This window comes from Erinaceus europaeus, chromosome 23 (assembly GCF_950295315.1).
Source record: "Erinaceus europaeus chromosome 23, mEriEur2.1, whole genome shotgun sequence".
NCBI classification, from domain to species: domain Eukaryota; kingdom Metazoa; phylum Chordata; class Mammalia; order Eulipotyphla; family Erinaceidae; genus Erinaceus; species Erinaceus europaeus.
The window spans coordinates 10,537,446-10,557,651 of NC_080184.1; the positions used below are offsets into that span (position 1 = coordinate 10,537,446).

Genomic DNA, 20,206 nt, shown 5'->3' on the forward strand with positions numbered 1-20,206 from the left:
TGAGAATAGGAAAACCATACAAAAGATCAATGAAAGTAAATGTTGGTTCTTCGAAAGAGTAAACAAAATCGACAAACCTTTAGCCAGACTCACAAAACAAAAAAGGGAGAAGACCCAAATAAATCGGATAGTAAATGAAAGAGGAGATATCACAACAGACACTGCAGAAATTCAACATATCATGCGAGGCTTCTATGAACAACTATATGCCACCAAGTGCCAGGAGCCATTTTTCTGCTTGATAGATGATTAGCTTTGAAACAATGGAAGCCCTCGAGACAAGTTTCATTTCCCCCTGGGCAGGCCATTTTCCCCTCGGGTAGACCATTTATCAGAAACAGTGACACAACACATAGTTGTGTTAGCAAACATGATTTCATCCATTGTATGTTGCAAGGAACATTCCCCCTTTGAAGATTGCTCCCCCTCTTCCTCCTGCCGCACTTGCCCCCTCCTTCCCCAAAGCCTTATAATGCCTGTGCTCACAATAAAATTTTCAGCTTGATCAGAAACTTGACTTGCTGTCATTCTTCGTGTCTCTTGTCCCTATCATTTCAGGTCTCATTGGGTTCCTAGCCCCTGCTCACCGCCCTGCTGGCCAGGGCAACCAAGCTAGAGAACCTGGAAGAAATGAATGATTTCCTAGATACCTACCAACTTCCAAAACTAAGTAAAGAGGAAGTGGATAACATGAACAGGCCCATCACAGCTAATGAAATTGAAACAGTTATCAAAAATGTCCCCAAAAATAAAAGTCCTGGACCAGATGGTTTTACAAATGAATTCTACAAAACTTTCAAAGAAGAACTAATACCTCTACTTTTAAAAGTCTTCCAAAAGATTGAAGACAATGGAATACTCCCTGCCAGCTTTTATGAAGCCAACATCACCCTGATACCAAAAGCAGACAGGGACACAACCAAAAAAGAAAACTACAGACCAATATCTCTGATGAACATAGATGCTAAAATATTGAACAAAATTCTAGCCAACCGGATACAGCAGTATATCAAAAAGATTGTTCATCATGACCAAGTGGGGTTTATCCCAGGCATGCAAGGTTGGTTTAATATACATAAATCAATCAATGTGATCTACCACATCAACAAAAGCAAGACCAAAAACCCAATGGTCATATCAATAGATGCAGAGAAAGCCTTTGACAAAATACAACATCCCTTTATGATCAAAACACTACAAAAAATGGGAATAGATGGAAAATTCCTGAAGATAGTGGAGTCTATATATAGCAAACCTACAGCCAACATCATACTCAATGGTGAAAAACTGGAAGCATTTTCCCTCAGATCAGGTACTAGACAGGGCTGCCCACTATCACCATTACTATTCAACATAGTGTTGGAAGTTCTTGCCATAGCAATCAGGCAGGAACAAGGAATTAAGGGCATACAGATTAGAAGAGAAGAAGTCAAACTCTCCTTATTTGCAGATGACATGATAGTATACATGGAAAAACCTAAGGAATCCAGCAAGAAGCTTTTGGAAATCACCAGGCAATACAGTAATGTGTCAGGCTATAAAATTAACATTCAAAAGTCAGTGGCATTCCTCTATGCAAACACTAAGTTAGAAGAAATTGAAATCCAGAAAGCAGTTCCTTTTTCTATAGCAACAAAAACAATAAAATATCTAGGAGTAAACCTAACCAAAAAGTGAAAGACTTGTATACTGAAAATTATGAGTCACTACTCAAAGAAATTGAAAAAGACACAAAGAAGTGGAAAGATATTCCATGTTCATGGGTTGGAAGAATTAACATCATCAAAATGAATATATTACCCAGAGCCATCTACAAATTTAATGCTATCCCCATCAAGATCCCAAGCACATTTTTTAGGAGAATAGAAAAAATGCTACAAATGTTTATCTGGAACCAGAAAAGACCTAGAATTGCCAAAACAATCTTGAGAAAAAAGAACAGAACCGGAGGCATCACACTCCCAGATCTCAAACTGTATTATAGGGCCATTGTCATCAAAACTGCTTGGTACTGGAACATGAACAGACACACTGACCAGTGGAATAGAATTGAGAGCTCAGAAATGAGGCCCCACATGTATGGACATCTAATCTTTGACAAAGGGGCCCAGACTATTACATGGGGGAAGCAGAGTCTCTTCAACAAATGGTGTTGGAAACAATGGGTTGAAACATGCAGAAGAATGAAACTGAATCACTGTATTTCACCAAATACAAAAGTAAATTCCAAGTGGATCAAGGACTTGGATGTCAGACCAGAAACTATCAGATACTTAGAGGAAAATATTGGCAGAACTTTTTTCCGCATAAATTTTAAAGACATTTTCAATGAAACGAATCCAATTACAAGGAAGACTAAGGCAAGTATAAGCCTATGGGACTACATCAAATTAAAAAGCTTCTTCACAGCAAAAGAAACCACTACCCAAACCAAGAGACCCCTCACAGCATGCACAGGAACCTAGGAGAAGATCTTTACATGCCATACATCAGATAAGAGTTTAATAACCAACATATATAAAGAGCTTGCCAGACTCAGCAACAAGACAATAACCCCATCCAAAAATGGGGGTAGGACTTGGACAGAATATCCACCACAGAAGAGATCCAAAAGGCAGAAAAACACATGAAAAAATGCTCCAAGTCCCTGATTGTCAGAGAAATGCAAATCAAGACAACAATGAGATATCACTTCACTCCTGTGAGAATGTCATACATCAGAAAAGGTAACAGCAGCAAATGCTGGAGAGGGTGTGGGGTCAAAGGAACCCTCCTGCACTGCTGGTGGGAATGTCAATTGGTCCAATTCTGTGGAGAACAGTCTGGAGAACTCTCAGAAGGCTAGAAATGGACCTACCCTATGACCCTGCAATTCCCCTCCTGGGGATATATCCTAAGGAACCCAACACATCCATCCAAAAAGATCTGTGTACACATATGTTCTTGGCAGCACAATTTGTAATAGCCAAAACCTGGAAGCAACCCAGGTGTCCAACCACAGATGAGTGGCTGAGCAAGTTGTGGTATATATACACAATGGAATACTACTCAGCTGTAAAAAATGGTGACTTCATCGTTTTCAGCCGATCTTGGATGGACCTTGAAAAAAATCATGTTGAGTGAAATAAGTCAGAAACAGAAGGATGAATACGGGATGATCTCACTCTCAGGCCGAAGTTGAAAAACAAGATTAGAAAAAAAAAAAAAAACACAAGTCGAACCTGAAATGGAATTGGAGTATTACACCAAAGCAAAAGACTCTGGGGTGGGTGGGTGGGTGGGGAGAATACAGGTCCATGAAAAATGATGAATGAAATAGTGGGGGTTGTATTGCTAAATGGGAATCTGGGGAATGTTATGCATGTAAAAAAAAAAAAAAAAAGAAGTAGAAACGCAAAGCAGAAATTGACTGAGTTTGGAGTATGGCACCAAAGTAAGAAAGCAGAAGTATACTAGAGTTTGCAGTGAGTACCTCCCTAATACTACCTCTCCACTTTTCCAAGCTTTGGGTCCATGATTGCACAACAATTTGTTTGGCTTTGTATGTTAACTCTCTTTTCAGTCACCAGGTTCCAGGTATCATCAGGATGCCAGCCAGACTTCCCTGGATTGAAGACACCACCAATATGTCCTGGAGCTCAGCTTCCCCAGAGACCCATCCTACTAGGGAAAGAGAGAGGCAGACTGGGAGTATGGACCGACCAGTCAACGCCCATGTTCAGCGAGGAAGCAATTACAGAAGCCAGACCTTCTACCTTCTGCAACCCTCAATGACCCTGGGTCCATGCTCCCAGAGGGATAGAGAATGGGAAAGCTATCGGGGAAGGGGGTGGGATATGGAGATTGGGCGGTGGGAATTGTGTGGAGTTGTACCCCTCCTACCCTATGGTTTTGTTAATTAATCCTTTCTTAAATAAAAAATAAAAAATAAAAATAAATAAAAAAAAAAAAAGAAAACACAAGTCGAACCTGAAATGGAATTGGAGTATTACACCAAAGTAAAACTCTGGGGTGGATGGGTGGGGAGAATACAGGTCCATGAAAGATGATGAATTACATAGTGGGGGTTGTATTGTTAAATGGGTATGTGGGGAATGTTATGCATGTACAAACTATTGTATTCACTGTTGAATGCAAAACATTAATTCCCCAATAAAGAAATAAATTATTTAAAAAAAATTTAAAAAACGTAAAAGACAAAATCTATCAAGGAATAAAAATAGAACCCTTAAGCTAGTATGAAACAACTTAATCAGTTGTTTTAAATTATTCATAGATATAAGACTTTAATTAAGGGGAGTCAGGCTGTAGCGCAGCGGGTTAAGCGCAGGTGGCACAAAGCACAAGGACCGGCATAAGGATCCCGGTTCGAACCCCGGCTCCCCACCTGCAGGGGAGTCGTTTCATAGGTGGTGAAGCAGGTCTGCAGGTGTCTATCTTTCTCTCCTCCTCTCTGTCTTCCCCTCCTCTCTCCATTTCTCTCTGTCTTATCCAACAACGACGACAACAATAATAACTACAACAATAAGACAACAAGGGCAACAAAAGGGAATAAATAAATAAAATAAAATATTAAAAAAAAGACTTTAATTAAAACTCTAAGAATAGCAATGGAAGGAGAAATTACGTATAGCAATACTACTGGGTTAGACTACCCGTTAACTTATTAACTATTGCATATGAGCATGACAGTTATTTTTCCCATAACACCCGATTATATATAGGCCAGTCTTCAGTTATATCTAATTTTATGAGAATGTCTAGCTAAAAATCATGTAATTCTAAGACAGCATTAATATCTTAATTCATTATAATGTTGATGCTCAAGCCATCCCTGGTCATAGTACTTAGTGATATTGACTGGAAATAATTGGCAGTGGAGAATTAGTAGGTGCATAGCCCAAGACCAACAATACTATCTTAATTTTTGCAGCACAATATGTTTGGTGGTACTGTTTAAAAAAATATTTCTTAATGAGAAAAGAGGAGAGAGATAAAGAACCAGACATCACTCTGGAACGTATGTTTCAAGGGATTGAACGCAGGACCTCATGCTTGAGAGCCCAATGCTTTATCCACAGAGCCACCTGGCCCACTGATGGTACTATTTTTATATGATTAAGCAATAGTCTTGCTGGAAAACAAGGTAAGTTTGAGTATAAATCATTAAATTAAAAAAAAAATACTCTTTTCAGAGAGCAGATAATGCACCCCTGAGCCACCAGAATTCCTGTTTCTCTCCTTAAGGAGCTGCTCATGGAAAGATGACTCTGACCAGCAGAAGAATGCTGCTGAGAGCCAGGAGCCATGTGCAGGGTGGTGAGTGTGGGTCCCCAGGGCTGGCAGGTGGAGGGGCTGCTTCAAAGATGCAGGAATGTAGTTGGAAGCAGCCCTGAGGCCAAGGTCTCTGGCTGAGTCCTCCACATCCTGATAGGAGCCCAGGCCTTAGGTTGCAGAAAGGCTTCCCCAGCACCTATCTTGTCTCCTTTTAGGTAGAGTCTGCCCACAACTTCCAGCATGGCTTCCCCTGGGGTTGAACTGATTCTCCTCATACCAGAGCTGGAGTTGAGTCTTGCTCTATCCTTGAGTGGGGGTATTGGCTCTGGAATCAGAATCTTATCCCGTTTTGTAGAACCAGAAAAAACTGGAAGACACCAGACAGGGTGACTAGGCTGGGAGTTGAGCACTGTTGCTCAGTGCCCTGCAACCTCCACCCATGTCCTGTTTATCATTGATTCTTTTGTCCTTATAAGGCCCATAGTTTCAATAAATGTTGAATAAGGGGGGCCAGGCAGTGATGCACCCAGTTGAGTACACACATTAGCATGCACAGGAACCTAGGTTCAAGTCCCATGCCCTACTTGTAGAGGCAACAGCTTTACAGAGTGGTGAAGCAGGACTGCACAGGTGTATCTTTTTCTCTCCTTCTCTATCTCCTCCTTTCCTCACAATTTCTATCTTATTAAATGAAATAGATTTTTAAAAAAAAAAACGGAAATATGGCCACTGCTATAGCAACTTTGTTTAAATTTTTACTATAGCAACATTTATGATAACAAAATGATAATTAAAATTGTACAGCTCAAGGAAACATTTTATTTATTTACTTACTTACTTATTCCTCCAGGATTATCTCTGGGGCTCAGTACCTGCCTTATAAACTCACTGCTCCTGGAGGCCATTTTTTTTTTCCTATTTGTTGCCCTTGATGTTGCTATTGCTGTTGTTAGATAGGACAAAGAGAAATCAAAAGAAGGGAAGACAGAGAGGTGTAAATATCACCACCTGCATACCTGCTTTACTGCTGATGATGTGACCCCCCCCCCAGGTGGGAAGCTTTGGGTTAGAACTCAGATCCTTACTCCAGTCCTTGCATTTCATGCCATGTTCACTTAGCTCGCTGCACTGCCACTAAGCCTCCAAAGAAATTTTCCTTTTCTTTCCTTTACTTTTTTTTTCCCCACCAGAGCACTGCTCATCTCTGGTTTATGGGATTGAATTTAGGGTTTTGGAGCCTCACACATGAGAGTTTCTTTGCATATCAAGTACACTATCTAACCCCACCCTCCTATTTTTTTTCTTTAGTGACTGTTCTATGAATTCTGATTCCCCAATTATTATTTTATTTTTATTTATTTTCCCTTTTTGTTGCTTTTGTTGTTTCTTATTGATGTTGTAGTTTTTTAAAATTTTTGATTGTATCATATTTATTGGAAGAAATATCATTATAACGTTTTCACTTATGCCAAGAACAAGACTGTCTGTTCAGATCCTTTTCTGTGTCATTCACAAAAAAAAAAAAATTTGAAGTTTTTCTCATAACATATTTTATGTAGTCATTTTTAAACTTTTATTTATTTTAATGAGAGGGAGAGAGAAAGATACAGAAAGACTAGAGCACTGGATTATGACAGTGCTAGGATTGAACCGGAGACATCAAAGCCTCAGGCATGAGTCTTTTGCAGAACCATTATGCTATCTCCCCAGCCTCATAAGTAGATTTTTTATCTTTTTTTTTTATACCAGAGCACTGCTCAGATATGGTTTATGGTGGTGCAGGGAATTGAACCTGGGACTTTGGAGCCTCAGGCATGAAAGTCTCTTTGCATAACTACTATCTACCCCTGCCCAAGTAGTTTTTTTTTTTTAATGTTTAATGATTTAGAAGTAGTTATTTTTGTTGTTGTTGTTGTTGTTCTTGAAGTCATTGTTGGATAGGACAGTGAGAAATGGAGAGAGGAGGTGTTGTGAGCATTTGACCAAAAATATGACCCTTATAATGATTAAGTATGCTAAAGAATTCTGCCAATGAAAACCAAGGCTATCATTATTTTTTATAAGTACTGCAGTACTAATGTATTGACAGTAGGTGGCGCGCTAACACCACATTACACTCTAACAACACATTCTAATTTATTGAAATGCTGTTCAAAAGTCACCATATTTCTAACATCAAATTATTATAATTACAACTTTGCATCCCCAAATACCTGCTCGGCCTAAAACAGGTAGGAGTGCAGATAAGGTCACGACAAATGATGTCCTCAGGTTGAGAGTTCTGGTCCTGATGGGTCTTGGGTCTGATCCTGATCTGGTCCGGGTCTGGTCCGGGAATTTGCAGATACCTCGGTGGCCATCGGTCTGTTGATTGCCACGGGATATGCTGGATGGGGGCTTCTGAACTTACATGCTAGCATGCAGTTCAAAAGTTGCCTTCCATGTCCAAAGGTCTGGGGGTTTTATCCCTGAGCTAGGCTGGGGTGTAGGTTAGGTAATTTCCAGCCAATGAGAGTTGGAGGTCTTCCTGACATGTAGGTCTAACTTTATCAGGCTATAGAGATGTGGGGCTTGCCCTGCACAAGACTTTATCTTGTGCTGGTGTATGGAGCATTTCAGAGAACTCTGGGGCCGCATTGAGCTTTCCCTGCATAAGACTTAAAACTCAAAGGTATTATAACACTTTAATTTTAACAATGCTCATCACTAAAATAAGCATTTCCATATTTCAAATTCAAAATAACATTCTCACACTTGAATATTCACTTCAACTTTTATCACGCTCTAAACTTAAACAACTCATCCTAATATTCTTAACCTATTAAAACAAAAAAAAGCCTATTAAAACATTTCACACTCAAAAGAATACTTTCACACTTAATATTCTCACACTTCTTATATATGTCCTAAATACACACTTCTTATTATTTCAAGTACATAATATTGTTTCAAGTACATATTATTGTTTCAAGTACAAATTATTTCAAGTACACACTTCTTATATCTCCATATTATTTCAAAAACACACATTAGTATTATTCTAAGTTCACACTCCTTACTAATATTCTATTCTAGGTTTGGGCATAAATCACCACAAATTTGTTCAGGAATAATATTCTTGTTCCTGAGAGGAGGGAAAGACAGAAAAGGGGGTTTGAGAAAGAAAGACACCTGCAAACCTGCATCACCCCTGTGAAGCAAATCCCCTGCAGGTGGGGAGCAAGGGGTTTAGAACTGGGATCCTTGCCAGTCCTTGCACTTCGCACCGCGTGGAATTAACCCGCTGAGCTACCACCTGATTCCAACCCTAATTATTTCTAACCCTTTATTGATTAGGTAGAGATACCCAGAAATCGAGATGGTAGGGGAGATAGAAAGGGAGAGAGAAAGAGAGACACCCGCAGTCCTGCTTCACCACTTGCAAAGCTTTCCCTCTGCAGGTGGGGACCAGGGGCTCAAACCCGGGTCCTTGGGCAATGTAACACGTGTGCTCAACCAGGTGCACCACTGCATGTTCCCTATGTTCTTACTCTTACACTGATTCTAACCTGGCTTGGTAGGAAGTAGGATGTATTACAAGATACAGAGAGAAACACACAGAAATGAAGACCAGAGCAGCACTCATCTCTGACTTATGGTGGTAATGGAACCTGAGACAATGGAACCTCTGGCAAGAAAGTCAGTTGCATAACTGTTATGTCATCTTAAATTTTCAAAGTAAATAAACAAACATCAACTTGATCATTTGCCACCATCAATCAGCCTTTCTGGGCTGGGCTACCAAAATTGCAGAACTGATTTGTGTGGCTGCTTTGTTCCTGGAGGCAGGGCTGGTTCTGGAGCTGGGTGAGCACAGACACTGAAAGCAGGGGGCTGAGAGCACAGCAGGGTACCATGCTCTCAACCAGGAAGGAAGAATCCTCACAGGACATTGTTGCTGGAATCAAGCATTTGCACACCACACCTGATATGATGATACGGGACCCTCACTCCTGAAATGTTTGGACCGCCAGAGATTGAGCTCCACTCACTGAAGGATCAAGGGCTGTGGTGGGAGGGGTTTCACCGAGGAAAGTGCCCTGCTGGGAAAGGCAGAGGCCAGGTACAGAGCAGTTGTCCTGAGTCCAGGATTAATCACTGCCAGGGGGCATATATGGAGCCAAGCACAAGGACCAGTATAAGGATCCTGATTTGAGCTCCCGGCTCCCCACTTGCAGGTGAGTCACTTCACAAGCAGTGAAGCAGGTTTGCAGGTGGCTTTCTCTCCCTCTCTCTGTCTTCCCCTCCTCTCTCTTTCTATCTGTCCTCTCCAACAACAGTGACATCAGTAACAATAATAACTACAACAAAGGCAACAAAGGGGAATACATAAAAGAAGTGACTTCATGCCACTATATTTAGTCCTCTGTAGAAGGATCTGAATTCTCTAGACTTGTTTAGGGTTCAGCTGTGTGATGCCTCCTTTATCCTGAGTCCCCACCCTTCCAGAGCAGAAAAAAAATCACTGGAATAAGAGCTGACCCACAACACAGAATCCTGGTTGGCTAAGACCTCGCCAACAGGATTAAAGACAAAGAAAGGGGGAGTTGGACGGTAGCTCAGTAGTTAAGTGCACGTGGCGCAAAGCAAGGACCAGCTTAAGGATACCACTTTAAGAACCCGAGCTCTCCACCTGTAGTGGAGTCACTTCACAAGAGTTGAAGCAGGTCTGCAGGTGTCTCTAATTCTCTGGAATTATAGAATTTTAGGTATGAGTGTCTCTTGTGGAATCATGATGCTATCTCCCCAGCCCCCACACATTTTAACTTAAAATTTGTTTTCCTATTTAGAACTCAATGAACACAAGTTATTTTCTCCATTTGTAACATAAACAAAAGCACTTGGAAGATAAATAAAAAAAGAACAGACTTTTCTGGGAAGATGACCTTACTGATGTATCCTGGAACCCCACCTCTGCGGAGCCCTGCACCACTAGGGAAAGATAGAAACAGGCTCGGGGAATGGACTCACCTCTAATTCCCCTGTTCAGCAGAGAACCAATTACAGAAGATAACCTTTTACCTTCTGCACCCCATACTGATCCTGGGTCCATGCTCCCAGAAGGATAAAGAGTAGGAAAGCTTCCAAGAGAGCATCTAGAGACCACAACTCTGCCCAGACCTCCAGCTCAACCCAGTTGAGAAACTCCTCTAAAGAACAAGGAATATCAAAGATCACCCGAGACTGCAACAAGACAAGACTGGGACTACTCTGGGAACCCCCCAAGTCACCAGTGAGTGAAAAAATGTGTGGCTCGTGGACAGAGCGGAGCCTAAGGAGAGCTTCCAGGGGCTAAAGCCCATATCTACTCCCGAGTGGATGGTAACAGTCCGGCAGTTTGCCAGTTGAGGGGCCACACCTCCAGTCTGTTTTACCAACAAAAAGACTGCTGAACGGAGGAGAGGACTCCCCTAAGACTCACCAAATGCAACTGTGCTCCCATCTGATGGCCATGAGCTTGAACCTGAGCCCTTGTGATGATATCTTGTTGAAAAGATTACTAAATGGAAACAATAAAAATCTTTTAAATTTGAAAAAAAAAATAAGAAAGATCCATGACAACACCATTTGGACTTTACTTTTTTGTTGATGAGTTTTTTATTTTATTGTTGTTGCTGTTTGTCCCAAATCGTATCTCAGCTCTAGTTTATGGTGGTGCAGGGGACTAGAACCGGGAACTTCTGAGTCCCAGGCATGTGAGTCTTTTGGCATAGTTATTATGCTATCTCCCTCACCCTAGGACTTTACTTTTTCATTCCCCTGGAATTGTTTGCCTGGAACAATAGTAGAATTGATCTATGATTGATTTGGAGTATATTGCTTCTTTTTAAAATTTTTTTTAAAAAAATCATCTTTATTTACTTATTTGGCCAGAAATTGAGAGGGAAGGGGTGATAGAGAGGGAGAGAGACCGAGAGGCACCTGCAGCCCTGCTTCACCACTTGTGAAGCTTCCCAACTGTAGGTGGGAGCCGGGGGTTCAAACCCAGGTGCTTGCACCCTGTAACCTGTGCTCTCAACTAGGTGCACAACCACCTGGCCCCTTTAAATTTTTTTTTATTATCGTTATTTATCGGATAGAGACAGCCAGAAATTGAGAGGGTAAAGGGAGATAGAGATACATACAGAGAGATACCTGCGACACTGCTTCACTGCTTGTGAAGGTTTCCCCCTGCAGGTGGGCTTTGGGGACTCATACCTGGGTCCTTGCACACTGTAACATGTGCACTCAACCAGGTGCACCACCACCCGGCCCCTGAAGTATATTGCTTCTTTCCTTTTCCTTTTTTTTTTTTTTTCAAGATTTGTTATATTAATAAAAGTGAACCAAAGCAAAGAAGAAGAATGGATCTCTTCTGATGGAGAGAATGGGATATGGAACTCTGGTGGTGAAAATTATGAGGAATTGTACCCCTCTTATCTTTTGCAATCTTGTCAATAATTATTAAATCAATAAAATAAAACATAAAAATAAAAGAACTTTGCCCAATTTCAAAATATAATTGGTTCTTACTGACTTAAAAGGATTCACTATAAAATGAAGTTCTGTTATTAATCAAAGTATGTGTGTTTTTGCATGCAAGCCATGTTTTATTTGTATCATCGTCCAATACAATTCATTTTAATGAAAAAATCATAAGGGGACCAGGCAGTAGCCCTGCGGGTTAAATGCACATGGTGCAAAGCCAAGAGCCAGTGTAAGGATCCTGGTTTGAGCCCCCAGGTCCCCACCTATGGGGGGGGGTCACTTCACAGGTGGTAAAGCAGGTCTGCAGGGGTCTTTCTTTCCCCTCTGTCTTCCTGTCTTCTCTCAATTTCTCTCTGTCCTATCCAACAACAGCAATAACAACAATAATAACAACAACAATGATAAACAACAAGGACAACAAAAAGGGAAAAAATAGCCTCCAGGAGCAGTGGATTCATAGTGCAGGCACCGAGCCACAGCAATGACCCGGGAGGGAGGCAAAAAAAAAAAAAAATACAAGAAATAAAAACTAATAAACTTTAATGCTAAATAAACCTTCAGGATCTTTGTATTTTAAATAGTTTTTAGGAAAGGTGTAGGAAGCATAACAAAGCAAAAGATGTCTCCTTCTGATACTCTTCTTTTTAAAATTTCTATTTACTTTATGAAAAATGGAAATATTGACAAGATCATAGGATAAGAGGGGTACAATTCCACAAAGTTCCCACTCCCAGAACTCCATATATAATCCTCTCCCTTGATATCCGTCCTATTCTTTATCTCTCTGGGAGTATGGTCGCAAGGTCATTATGGGGTGCAGAAGGTGGAAGGTCTAGCTTCCTGTAATTGCTTCCCTGCTGAACATGGGCATTGGTAGGTCAATAAATACTCCCAGCCTCTCTCTCTCTTCTAATATTTTTTTTTATTTTGTACATTTAAAGTTTTTACTCCTGTTCCATCTGCAATGTGCATTAGATGCAAAAATCTAGGTAGTTTTTGTGAGATAGCAGGTATTTCTCCATGATTTATGAATAATTCACCTTTTATTAATATGAAAATCGAGCAGTATCAAATTCTAATATCTGACATAGATTTGGATGTTTGGGCATTTTCTATTCTATTCCATGTGCCTCTTCTCATAACTAAAGAAACAGTTTGTCAAAATGTATGATGGATTTTCATGCTTGTAAACGTCTTTGTCTAGTATCCCAAATATTTATTTTTTTCATTAAGCTTTTCAATGTGGAGCTCCCAAATATTTTAATTTTTTTTCTTATCTTTATTTATTTATTGGATAGATACAGCCATAAATTAAGAGGGAAGGGTATGATAAAGAAGGGGAAAGACAGAGAGACACTTGCAGGTCTGCTTCACCACTTGTGAAGCTTTCCCCCTGCAGGTAGGGACCGTGGGCTTGAACCTGGGTCCTTGCACTTTGTAACATGTGTACTCAACCAAGTGTGCCATAACCTGGTCCCTATTTTTTTTAAAAAACATTTTCAGACCCCCTGATTCTATACCTGGGGGAAGGGCTTGGAGCCTGAGGCCTCCTGCCCACTCCCGCCCCTGGCCAGGCCCCCTTGAGTCTATACATGGGGGGGAGGGCTTGGAGCCCAGGCTGCCTCCTAGATTTCCTTAACTTTGTGGCTTTGGCCTAAGAGACCCCCTTCCCCCATCCCCGGGACTGCCCAGAAAAATTTGGTCCTCACCCCCAGAGGGGAGAAAAGTTAGAGGATGCACACTTGAGGGCCCAGTAACCCAAATCCATCAGGACCCTGACAGAGAAGAAGAATAAAGAAAAAACATTTTGAAGTAGCAATTGTTGTAGGTATGACTCAAAAAAGAAGAGAAGGTAGGATAAAAGAAAAAATAGGGGCACATGTTGTGGCAAACCTGGTTAAGCACACACACACACTACAGTGTGAAAGGACACAGGCCCTTCACCTACAGGGGGAAACTTCACAAGTCTTGACCCAATACGGCAGGTGTGTCTCTGTCTCTCTACCTCTCTATCATCCCCTTCCCTCTCAATTTCTGCCTGTCTCTATCCAATAAATGAAGATAATTAAAACAACTAAAAAAAAAGACAAAATGGGCAGGGGCTGGGTGGTGGTGCACCTGGTTGAGTGCACATATTACAACGTGTAAGGACCTGGGTTCAAGTCCAGTACCCACCTGCAAGGGAAAGGTTTGCAAGTGGTGAAGCAGGATCTCTGGCTGTGTATATCCAATAAATAAAAATCATTAAAAGAAAATAAAAAAGAAAAGGAAAAATGAGTAAAAGTATATAAAGACAGATAGCTATGGCCACTCAGGTGTACACCTCATCAATCTCTTACAGTGTTCAAGGATCCAGGTTCAAGCCTCTGACCCTTATCTGCAGAGGGAAGGCTACATAAGTGGAGATCAGGGCTATAGGCCACTCTTACTCTCTGTCTTCTCCTTCCTACTCAAATTATCTTTATCCAATAACAAATAAAATAATTAATGTATACATACTAATGCATTACATGTAGATATATATTAGTCAATCCATGTGTGACCTTGGAAGAGCCACTGCATTTTTCAATGCAGGGGACAGGGACACAGAACTCTGGTGGTAGAAATGGTATGGACTTGTACCTCTGTTAATTTGTAAGTTTCTAAATCACTGAAAAAACTGAAAAAGAAAAAATGTTCACTGTGGGATGTGTATAGAATCTAATGGAGACATAGAATTAAGGCTTAGTGAATCCAAAGTTCCATAAATATCCAGGTCTGGGAGTACAAAAAGTGAAAATATTTTGCTATTCTCATAAGAAAAGAAACAGAGAGAAGAAAAAAAGAAAGAAAAAAAAAGGAATATTAAGATAAAATGTAAGACTTTCCATAGATGCCTCAGTGAATATGCCCAAATTCTTATCAATATCCAGAGAAGTATTAGCTTTACTGGAATGATCACCAGAGAGTTGTGTCAGGTAAGCAAAGCTCCATCAGCTGTAAATGTTCAAAGTAAGACCAGGTGCCTGTGTCAGAGGAGCTTACCCTCCCTGTTGGGGAATGTTAGCGTAAATCGAACAGATCTTCATTGAAATGTAGTAATGAAAGTCGATCCTATACAAATTATAAGCCTTATATCACTCAGTTACCACTAAACTCTAAAAGTGTGTTTATCCTGTAAAGCTTTCCTTAGCCATCTATTGAGAGTTATTATTGGTAATTATTCTTCTTTTGGGGGCTTTCTCTGAGCTTCTCTTCTCACCAAAGTATTTCTCATATATACATGCTTCTTTTTTCTCTTCTTTCTATTTGTTTTTTGTTTGTTTGTTTTAAGATACAGAGAAATGAAAACCACAGCATTCCAGTGCAGTGAAGCTCAGCATCTAACCTGTAGTACATACAAATCATTTGTGTGTGTATGGTGTGTGTGTGTGTGTGTGTGTGTGTGTGTGTGTATGTGTGTGTGTGTGTGTGTGTGTGTGGTGTCTTAGTTTAGCAAAGCTAGGCTCTGGTCAGTGTGGCTGAGGAATGAAACTGGGATCTGTGAATCTAAGATACAATTATTAATTTTTCTTTTATCTATTTTCCACTTTACTGCCCTTTTTTACTTTTCTTGTAGTTATTATTGTTGTTATTGATGTCATTTTTGTTGTATAGGACAGAGAGAAATGAATGGAGGAGGGAAAGACAGAGGGGGAGAGAAGAGGATAGATACCTATTGACGTGCTTCACTACCTGTGAAGCGACTCCCTTGCAGGTGGGGAGCTGGGTGCTCACACTGGGATCCTTCCACTGTTCCTTGCATTTACACCATATGTACTTAACCCGCTGTGCTACCACCTGACTCCAAAGATACAATTATTTCGACACAATAATTAGGCTCTTTCCGCAGCCTAATTTATGTGTTCTATATCCTTTGTTCAGAGCTGGGTTATAGTTGTAAGAAACCTAAAGCTTCAATCTATTTCACTCTAAACTAGATATGTCCCCACAACCCTCACCCTATTAGTTGTGCTAGAAAACCGCTCACTTCTGGACTAAGTGAGTAAGGGACTGACCTGAAGTGCTCCATCCTGGCCTCCTGGTAACCCTGTCAGTACCAGTCAGCTCCAGGAAAAACTTGCTTACTAGAGTGCACAGTGCACTTACAAGAAAGAATTTGTAGTGAGTGTGGATCTCTTGGAAATGGTGTGGAGGGTCAACGGGGAGAGTCTCAAAAATAACTGCCTGTATTAGTTTCTGTATCCTGCTTGCTTGTGAAAGCTGTGCTTTTGGCTTTTATAGCCAGCTGTGTAACAAGGGCTGACACTGCTCTCAGACAGATCCTGACTGGGAGCCAGTCCCTGGCCAGGCAATAAATACTTTCAAATTGGATATCGGCCTCAAGTTGTTTTCTTTGCCTCTTCCAACAAGTGGTCACAAGGGACATTATTCACAGATGAAGGTCACATGTGATGAGGATTGTCCTGATATGTAGACTGTCTGCAATCAAAGATGAGGAGAGAGCTTTCCAGAATGTCAGAAATAGGGATCTGGGCAGTAGCACAGCAGGTTAAGTGTGCACGTGTGCATAGTGCAAGAGCTGGTGTAAGGATCCAAGTTCGAGTCCCTGGTTCCCCACTTACAGAGGGTCCCTTCACAAGTGGTGAAACTGGTCTGTAGGTATCTTTCTCTCCCCCCCTCTGTCTTCCCCTCCTCTCTCAGTTTCTCTCTGTCCTATCCAACAACAAATAACAACTACAAGTGCAACAAGATGGGCAAAATGGCCTCCACGAGCAGTGGATTTATAATGCAGGCACCGAGTCCTAGTGATAACCCTGGAGGCAAAAAAGAAAGAATATCATGAATAATTCTGAAGGAATAGCCTTTTTTTTTTTTTTTTTACCTATGATGAAATAAGAAATGAGCAGAAATCAAAGGCTCTTTGCAGGGACAAAGGAAACAGGAAAGGTCGTTATTTTTCAGGTCCTGCATTCATGGGGTATCAGCAGGAAAAGCAAATACAGCCCCCTCAAGAATGAACATACCATCTCCTCTGCTTCTCCTGTTCAGCCTTTAGTTCAGGGGAGATGATCTTGCGGAATGACAGTTGACTTTTTACAATATCCTATAGAGAGGCAAGGACAGGCCCTCCCTGCCCCACACAACTGTAGGCAGAGGAACTGGAATTTCTTTCTTCTTTTCTTTTAGCAGTCAGGGACAATGCCCCTCCAGAGACCAATTGGATGTTTCCTTTGTATTCAGGAGTTTCCACCCTACAGACTCCCACAAATCTCCTTTAGCTGGGACTGCTGACTGTAGGACCCCACTAGACAATCCAAAGAACATACCCTGACACCTCACTACTGACCAACCCTATGTTTCCACCCTGGTGAACTACCCAGAAGCCTCTTTTCTTCCTGGGCTCACCTAAAGTCACTTGGAGCCATTACTGACAATAGCTTGGAGTCTCATGCCTGCACTCTGTTAATTCACAGGTGATGCCTCTCATCCATTTAACTCTGGGGGCTTTCTCCAAAGCCTTGGCACTGAATGATGGCAGTGTGTGTCCTGTCCTGTTTGTACCAAAGTTCACTGATTCTGCAGTTCTCATCAGTATCAGTGCCAGGGTCAAGTACTATTGACTGGATGATTGAACCAAATATTTCCTTTAGAAAAAATAGTAATTAGTGATGTAATAATAATTAACAAGATTGTAAAATCTTGTTAACATGGGTACAATTCCATACAGTTCCCACACTCAGAGTTGTGAATTCCATCCTCTCCATTGGATGTTTTCTTTCTTTCTCTCTTCCTTTCTTTTTTCCTCTCTTTCTTTTGCCTCCAGGGTTATTGCCTAGGCTTGTGCCTGCAAATGAATCCACTGCTCCTAGAGGCCTTTTGTTCCATTTTTATTTGACAGGACAGAGATAAATTGAGAGGGATAGGGGGACAGAGAATGGGAGAGAAAGACAGACACCTGCAGACCTGCTTCCTTGTAACCAAATATTTTAGTTCAGCTAGGACATGGTAATTTCTGAAAAAAAGAAGCATGTTATTTACTCTAGTGTTTTCTTACTCAATTAAACTTCTAATACTGGAAAATAGTTTCATTATTTTCACAGTATTGCAACCACCATTTATTAATGTAAGTGCCAATATTTCTAGAAAAAAATGACTAAATATTCAATATGACACTCCTAGTGACTATGGGAAACTTTTCCATATTTATAGATCATATAATACAGATGGATCCTCTGCTCACATTCAGTCTGACATAAGGTGTATACTGAAGTAGGGAAAGAAAATCATCTCCCACTACTACAGAACTGGAAAGGATAGGGTGATTTATATTCTTTTCAGATAACTGAGTGTTCGGTAGTATGGGGAAATATAGCAAACAATGGTCAAGATGCAAATATAGGACTAAGTTAATGCAATTTCCATTTACGTGAATTTGTGACTCACAAAGTCACACTGTGAGCACCTCTTCAACCCTTGTGCTTGTTACATTTTAGCTAATCCTTATGGTGTGGACACATTATTTAATTTATTTATTGGATCGAAACAGAGAAATTGAGAGGAGAGGGGATAGAGAAGACGGAGAGACACCTGAAACCTTGCTTCACTACTCATGAAACTTTCTTCCTCCAGGTGGTGATCAGGGGCTAAACCACAGTCCTTGCACACTGTAATGCATGTGCTAAACCAGGTGTGCCACTACCTGGCTCCTGGACACATAATTGACACAATTTTATTATTGATGCTTTTCATTGAGCAATTGGCCTGACAGTCAATAGTGTCTGTCAATATGACTGTCATCTCAGTGGAAATATAAGAGGTTCTCACCATCAGTGTTTTCTAAAATTCTAATTTTGACTTGAAAGACTGACTTGTCATATGCAATAAATAATCGCAGCTGGTGTGAAGAGCTGCCAGTTTATCTAGGATAAAAGCCTCAAGGAAATCAACAGAAAGTTTGATTGGAAAGGCAGATCAGCAGTAGTGTTGTGAATGATTAGAGGCCTCGGGTTCACTTACAAGCATTGCATATGAAAGAAAAACATAAAGGAGGTTCACACTCATAAAAATGTTTTGAATAGAAATCCACTCCTCAGATTCCTCATGCTTTTAGAGAGGCAGAGACTATTTCTCTTTTCCAGATAGAGACCCAGAAAGCAAATGTCCCAGTGACCCAGGAAGGGCTCACAAAGCCCAGATCTAATGTCATCTTGGTGGTCAGACTCCACAATGTGAAATTCAAAGGTGTGTTGACACCTATCTGCTACTTTCCTTTTTGCTGTAGCTGGGAAGGAAGAGCATCCTCAGAAGATGACTCAGGGTGGGACCTGTTCCCTCACAGCTCTGCCTATTGGGCACTCTATTTGGGAGAGTGTAGCTGTATTGTAAGTGGGGCATATGCAGTCCTCCTCAGCTTGGTGAGTGTCCAGTGTTTCATCAGTGTGAGCAAGAGGTGTTATGAATAAAAGTCTACTTTTTAAGTCATGACTTAAATTGTGGGGATATAGCAGGTTGAGCAGGGCTGACACCACAATGATCTCTCAGAGACTAGGAGCCAAAGAGCCTCCCTGCCCCTCCACCCTCTCCCCAGCTGGCCTGGTTGCCAGTATTTTGCACCTGTCTCAAAGGCAAGAGCTGTTTACTGAAACTCTTACAGAGAACAGTCAAGTTTCCATGTCCTGCAGACAAAAGGGTGTTGCTACAAATACTGTAACCATTGAGAAGGCATCAGCCTTTGCCCCAGTCCATTCCTGATAAGACTGCAACTTCCCTACCCCAGCTTGTTCCCACTTCATGATACTGACCTATACAATGATTGGTCCAAACATACTTCCTTTTTTCTGCCTGCTAGTTTCAGTATAAGAATACTTTGTGTAACCCAATTAATACATTATCCCCTACTGTAGTGTCCAGAGTGGTCACTCTACATACTCACTGCCACCAGAGCCTGTTCTCCTCTCTTATGACACCTTTCTGGTGGTCAACAGACTGGTGAGCATGGGGTGGTCAAGACAGGCCATCCAGAGTTTGCCCTGCATTAACTGATGTACTGGTTTGTCCAGAAGGTAACTAAGATGAGGTAATTATCAGTATGATGATGTGATAAAATCTATCTACTTCTGAACCAGCAGAAGTCATGAGGACCCTTCCTGTCCTAGGACCCAGTTCTGGGTAAACCACTCCGATTCTTAAAGAGACCAAGCCTCCTGTGTGGATAGAGTGTAAGCTCATGAATCCTCCACAGGCAGAGAACTACATGATTGTACTGACCAGGAAGATCAGGGTGATGTCCTTGATGCAGCTCCTCAAGTGTCAGAAGGTCATCATGTCTACCTTCTAAGCATCTACTCAATAATGACTATAATTACAATGAAAACAAGCTCCCATATGTGAGTTAAGTGGGCATTGGGCTGATTGCAGAGGTGGCCCCACTGTCTCCACC

The 20,206-nt window shown here is 41.1% G+C and overlaps 1 protein-coding gene across 1 annotated transcript in view; it reads left to right on the forward strand.

Moving 5' to 3' along the window:
* The window catches only part of ZNF317 (zinc finger protein 317), a 371,627-nt gene that overhangs the window by 129,835 nt on the left and 221,586 nt on the right, over window positions 1–20,206 (forward strand). The window lies entirely within an intron of this gene.